The sequence below is a fragment of the Mus caroli genome, chromosome 9 (assembly GCF_900094665.2).
Source record: "Mus caroli chromosome 9, CAROLI_EIJ_v1.1, whole genome shotgun sequence".
NCBI classification, from domain to species: Eukaryota; Metazoa; Chordata; class Mammalia; order Rodentia; family Muridae; genus Mus; species Mus caroli.
Window position 1 is genome coordinate 14,384,587 of NC_034578.1, and position 7,135 is coordinate 14,391,721.

The 7,135-nt window shown below is 42.5% G+C and overlaps 1 pseudogene; it reads left to right on the forward strand.

Annotated features, from left to right (window-relative positions):
- Positions 1 to 7,135, forward strand: part of LOC110301447 — a 9,072-nt pseudogene that overhangs the window by 1,028 nt on the left and 909 nt on the right.

Sequence of the window (7,135 nt, forward strand, 5' to 3'; positions counted from 1 at the left end):
AAAAAAAAAAAAGCAAAACACATGAAACTCAAGAGAAGGAAGACCAGCCGAGCATGGTGGCACATGCCATTAATCCCAGCACTTGCCAGGCAGAGGCAGGCAGATTTCTGAGTTTGAGGCCATCCTGGTCTACAGTTCCAGGACAGCCAGGACTACACAGACAAACCCTGTCTCGAAAAACCAAATAATAAATAAATGCATACATAAAATAAAAATAAAGAAGAAGGAAGACCAGAGTGTGGATACTTCGCTCCTTCTTCGAATGGGGAGCAAAATACCCATGGAGGGAGTTACAGAGACAAAGTTCGGAGCTGAGACAGAAGGAAGGACCATCCAGAGACTGCCCCACCCGAGGATTCATCCCATAAACAACCACCAAATCCAAACGCTATTGCATATTCCAGCAAGATTTTGCTGACAGGACCCTGATATAGCTGTCTCTTGTGAGGCTATACCAGTGCCTGGCAAATACAGAAATGGATGCTCACAGTCATCTATAAGATGGATCACAGGGCACCCTATGGAGGAGCTAGAGAAAGTACCTAAGGAGCTAACGGGGTCTGCAACCCTATAGGAGGAACAACAATATGAACCCAGAGCTTGTGTCTTAGGTTGAATATGTAGCGGAGGATGGCCTAGACGGCCATCAATGGGAGGAGAGACTCTTGGTCTTGCGAAGATTATATGCCCCAGTATAGGGGAAAGCCTGGGCCAGGAAGCAGGAGTGGGTGGGTTGGAAGCAGAGCGGGGGAGTGTACAGGGGACTTTCGGGATAGCATTTGAAATGTAAATAAAGAAAATATCTTAAAAAAAAAAATCTGTGGTGCCTGGAGTCACCCAACCAAAGTCACAAGGATATATGAAAAACAAAGTCTCCAGTAAAAAAGAAATTTCCCAAAACAGTTTCCTCAGGTATGAAATTTCAGGGAGAAACCAGGAAACCCCCTATAAATGCACATCACAAATTTCACCAAGATCCATGGTCAAGTCTGGAACTGAGGCATCTGACCTTTGGAAGCGCTGGGTTGAAATTAGCAGGCGTTGGCATCAAGTCCTGGAGAATGAGAAAGAGCATTATAGCAATCAGGTTGAGAGGCTACAGAAACAATACAGGACCTCTGGCTCAAGAGATTGTCTCCTGTGCCGGGCGTGGTGGCGCACGCCTTTAATCCCAGCACTCGGGAGGTAGAGGCAGGCGGATTTTTGAGTTTGAGGCCAGCCTGGTCTACAAAGTGAGTTCCAGGACAGCCAGGGCTATACAGAGAAACCTTGTCTGGAAAAACCAAAAAAAAAAAAAAAAAAAAGAGAGAGAGAGAGAGATTGTCTCCTGAGGAATATGCTGCATACAAAGAGGAAAAGGCCACCTGTAGTAAATGAAAGAACATAAGCATATCTGGAGGCAGCAGCCCCAAGTTTGGACGAACAGATGATGACTTACAGTCTGTCACGTCCGCTCTCGACCAGCAAGAACAACACGACCACCAGTCCTTCTAACAGCAGTTTATTCATCAAATTTTAGTCTTCATCTCTCTCGCTTCAGCTTTATCCTTCCACTTTATCTATCTAACCCGGGCCCCTCACTCTTAGATACTCTCAGCCCCCATCCACTCACGGCAGGCCACGTCACCTCACCAGGCACGCAGCTTCAGCTAATCAGGGTGGCAGGAGCATGTCTCCACCAAATATGGATTCGCCAGTAACATGGTGCACCTGCACAGCTCTCAGGATGGTCGTGGCTTATTTTCAGGTGTATGAGGAAGTCAGGTGCAAGTCATAAGACTTAGCTGCAGTCCCGGGCGCCATCTTGGGACTGCTGCCACACCCACTCCTCACAACAGTCTGCAGACCAATTCCCAACAATGGTTCAGTAGTAGCTGTGAATGGAAGTCCAAGGATCTAGCAGTTACTCAGTCCCACAAGGCAAGCAGGTGAGGGAGCAAGAGCGAGACTCCCTTCTTCCAATGTCCTTATATTGTCTCCAGCAGAAGGTGTAGCCCAGATTAAAGGTGTGTTCCACAACACCTTTAATCCCAGATGACCTTAAACTCGGAGATTTAATCTTCTGGAATCCATAGCCACNATGCCTCAAGATCTCCATACCAAGATCCAGATCAGAAACTTCTATCTCCAAGCCTCCAGATAAGGGTCACCNGTGAGCCTTCCAATTCTGGATTGTAGTTCATTCCAAATATAGTCAAGTTGACAACCAGGAATAGCCACTACACCAGGTCACAAGCCCACCCCTTGCCTATTGACCACCAATGCAGAGGGGAACAGAAGTTAAGTTTGTGATGTGACTCCCAGCACCAGCCAATTATGTTAAAGGCCACAGTAACTTTCCAATTAGATACTTGCACACATATTCCCTGCTTGCTGCTTACTATAATATAAAGCCTTGCCCCATAGACATTCGGGGCTCCCCCTCCACCAAAACTGTCCTGTGTAATGGTGGTGCATTGGGATGGGGGTGGGGGGTAGGAGGTGAGGTAGCTCAAATGGAATAAAGACCTTGCTGTGAGTTGTATCAGATTGACTCCTGTCTGCTTTTGGGAGATCATTAACATTTCCCTGGCACCACATAATCAGTCCTTCAGAAAGATGACTAATATGGGAATAATGAGGATCCACGATCCGTTCCAGGCCAAAGTCACCCATCTTCAGCACCAAGTCTTCAGTGTTAATGAAAAGATTAGGGGCTGGAGAGATGGCTCAGTGGGTAAGAGCACTGGCTGCTCTTCCAAAAGGTCCTGAGTTCAAATCCCAGCAACCACATGGTGGCTCACAACCATCTGTGATGAGATGCTCTGGCCGGGTGTGGTGACGCACACCTTTAATCCCAGCACTTGGGAGGCAGAGGCAGGCAGATTTCTGAGTTCGAGGCCAGCCTACTCTACAAAGTGAGTTCCAGGACAGCCAGGACAAAAAAAAAAAACCCAATAAAAAAAAAAAAAAAAAAAAAAAAAAAAAAAAAAAAAAAAAGATTAGCTGACTTGAGATCTCTATGCAGTACATTTGCCATGTGATAGAGACCTACTCCTCAGTTTCTTTTACATCTCATATCCAAACCTTCAGAAGGCTGCAATGATTCTGCAATCCAAACCACAGCTGCTTGCCACCTTTTCCAGCATTCTTCTAGCTACTGCATATAGAGAGCACCAATATTTGACTAAAGTTAATGTTCCTTCTAAAGCAACAATCAGCTTACTCCAAAGCCTCTCTCTAAATTTATAATCAAAATCCAGACTTGTAACAGTGGGTACCAAAGTCTCATGATCTAGTTTTAAATTTCACCTCCCTTCATGGGAAAGCTTCATCAAGGAGTGTGATGGCTTGAATATGCTTGACCCAGGAAGTGGCACTCTTAGGAGGTATGGCCTTGTCGGAGTAGGTGTATCTTTGGATGTAGACTTCAGCCTTGCTGCCTGGAAGTCAATATTCTGCTAGCAACCTTCAGATGAAGACATAGAACTCTCAGCTCCTCCTGCACAATTCCTGGCTGGATGCTGTCATGTTCCCACTTTGATGATACTGTTCTGAGACTCTGAACATGTAAGCCAGCCTCAATTAAATGTCCTTTATAAGACTTGCCTTGGCCAAGGTGTCTGTTCACAGCAGTAAAACCCTAACTAAGACAACAGTTAAAACTAACTCTCCTCACAATGTCCAGTCTAGAACACTGTCTTCTTCAACTGCTTGCCTTGTGGAACTGAGCAACTGCTAGATCCTTGGACTTCCATTCACACTTGCTGCTGACCATTATTGGGAGTTGGACTATGGACTGTAAGTCATAAATTTCTTACTACTTGTGACTCTAGAGAACCTTGACTAATACAGAAGTTGGTACCAGGGACTGGGGTATTGCTGTGCTAGGCCTAACCATGCTTTTGTTTGGAAGAATGTGAATTTGGGGACTTTGGATTTGGAAAGCAGTGGACTGCTTTAAATGGGGCTTAATGGGTCATTCTGGTAGGAATATGGAAGACTTTGTTGATGGGAGAAATTTAAACTGTGCTAAACTGACCCAAGAGGTTTCAGAGGAGAAGAATTTCAGAATGTAGGCTAAAGACTGTTTTTGTGGTATTTTGGTGAAGAATGTGGCTGCTTTTTGCCCTTGTCTGAAAAATCTACTACAGACTAAGGTAAAGAGATTTTTATTCATTGCATTGACAAAATAAGTCTCCAAAACAAAAAAACAAAACAAAACAACAACAACAAAAAAAAACAAAAACCAGCAGAGACTTCATTCTCTGATTAAGTCTCATGAAGAGCATTTTGAACAAGTGTAGCCAGCTTAGAAAGAAAAAATATAAAATATATGGTTTGAGTATTAAAGGGACATCAGGAAGTTAAATGGAGTTGGATGCTGTGTTCTAGGAGATTATAGGAGTACTGACCTTGTGGCAAGATTCCACCCAGGTAAATTTAGATTCAGGCATGGTAGTACAAGCCTTTAATTCCAGGAGGCAAAGACAAGATATTTAAGTTCAAGGCCAGCCTAGAACAGAGCAAGTTCTAGGTAAAGAAAAACTTAAATCCAGGTTTGGTGGCCAACACGTTTAATCCCAGTGGTAGTGAAAGACTCTGAGAGGAGCCCCTCGCTCAGGCCTCAGGACAAAGCGGACACCCAAGAACTCACAATAGACTGAGCTTGTTGCAAACCACATGAGGCTTTATTCGGGGAAAGCCAGAGCTCTGGGGAGGACTCATATCCCATGCAGGGGTAGAGGAGTCGACTTCGAGGGGAAAGAGGTCCCAGTTTTTATAGGCCCTCAGGGGGGAAAGGAGAAGAGGGGAGTAGGGGATTTCCAGATCTAAACAATGTCTATTCTCAAGAAATGGGTATGGGAGGGGTACAAGGAAAGAGTCTGGTGCAGGTGTAGCAACTCAGGATTGGCCGGGCTGTGGTTGCTGGGGAGATTTTCTGACTCTTTCTCAGCAACCAATATCACAAACACCTGGCAATGGGCTTCATCAGTGGGCACACACATGGGTCAAGGAATGGTCAAAACATTGGCAGACACACAGGTTCAAGGAGTGGCCAGAGCATTGTGTACCTCTATTTTTCTAAATCAGTGAAGCTAGTTCTGCTAACACTGACATCTATCTTGCCAATTTCAGGGCTTTTGTGTCCTTTTACATTCTGTCAGGATCTTTCATTAGGAGACAGGTATGCAGATCACTGAGTTAAAGTCAGTCTACAGAGAACTCCTTACTGGAGTGCCCACAGGCTTAGATGGCTTCACCATCATACAGTAAGTTTCTTTGAATTTATTAACACCTCATCGATGAGAGGATCTACATCCTCCATAGCACAACAGGAAGATAGGGTGAGACTAACACACCACTCAGGGATGGGGGGGCAGAGGGTTAAGGGAGGACTTTATAAAAGTTAGTTGATTCATGCAAATATGTAAAGACTCCACCTTAGGGCGGGGCTTCCAGTTCTCCTCTATAAAGACTTCTGAACTCAGTTCAGAGGCACATGAAGGTGACTACTGTGGTTACCTTCTTCAAGTCACAACTGTCATCTAGAGAGTCCAGAATATATATCATCCCTGAAGCAAAGAGCAAACTTTCCTGCAAGCATTGAGGAGACCAGAGGATCTAGAGGTAATTTGAAATCCTGGATACATATACTTTTATTTTCTCTGACTTCAAAGATTCTCAAGTAAGAGTGCTGGGCAGTGGTGGCACATTCCTTTAATTCCAAACGCAGGTGGATCTCTTCAGTTCAAGGCCAGCCTGGTCTACAGAGTGAGTTCCAGGTCAGCCAGGGCTGCACAGAGAAACCCTGTTTTGAAAAAGCAAACCAAACCAAACAAGGTTTTAGGGATGGTGAGATGGCTCAGTAGTTAAGAGCACTGACTGCTCTTCAGAAGGTCCTGAGTTCAAATCCCAGCAAACGCAAGGTGGCTCACAACCATCTGTAATAAGATCTGACAAACTCTTCTGGTGTGTCTAAAAGCAGCTAGAGTATATCTATGTATAATAAATAAATAAATAATTAGTGATTATAGCTAATATAAGAGAATGTGACCATTTTCAGTTTGATGTTGAGCTACAAAATTTTGATCTATTATGACTTTAAAATTTAAGATTAATATGGTTTTTCCATTTATTTTATGTTCCTTGTAAATCTGAATTTTAATTGTATGGCTATACCATGCATTTCTATATTTAGCATGGTATTGAACCACTGCACATTACAGGATTTGTAGAAGGGCTGAGTGTATAAAACCTTCCACAGAAAAAGAAGTTACAGTCTTGTTTTTCAAATCCATAAGAATATTTTACTGTGCATTATTTTATGACACATTTGTTTAGTGACATTATATATTTAGTGAGCTCCTTCTGGTGGACTTAGCTCATTAATAGGTTGCCTAGCACATATTGTGCTCTGTCCCTACCACTAAGAAAAGGAAACAAAAAATAAATGAAACCACTCAGTTTTGTTGGTTGCTCCTTGTATGGTTCAGGCAGGAAATCCTGAATATGAAGCAAGCTTGGTGATAATTTTGATTTTGAATCAATTTTCAAAATTTAAGGTAAGTTTTCTATTTAGATCTAGCTGATGTTGAAATCAATTCTCATTATAGGGAGTTTTAAAATAATGGATATATGTATAGTTTTTACGTTGTTTTACTTAAAAATAATTTGCAGTGTTCTTCTCAAATATTCAGAAGTTTACTCTTAAGATTTTTCCCTCAGGAGAATGAGTCTGTTGCAGGGATGATCCCTCTTATAGGTTAACCAACGCAGAGCATTTATCCCTGAAACTATATATACACAAGCAACAACGGACTCAGCAAATTGCTTATAACATAGACTAGTTAAGTTTCAGAGCACATTTTTTAAAAAATTATGAGAATATTCAGAGTGTTCTTTTGAACTACATTCCAGAAAAATTACACTAGAAAGAACAATAGTGGTGAAAGAATAACAACCCTCAGAGCTGTTGCTATGTGTTCAAGTTCTAGGTTCCAGTTCTTTTACAGAATCTTTATGAAAGAGGCAATGCTTTTATGGAGGCTGATGTCTGTAGAATGAGTGGCCAAAGAAAACTGCAAATGAATTTTTGAAACCTACACAAGATGATTCAGCATAAAGCTTTTTTTTTTTTTTTTTTTTTTTTTTT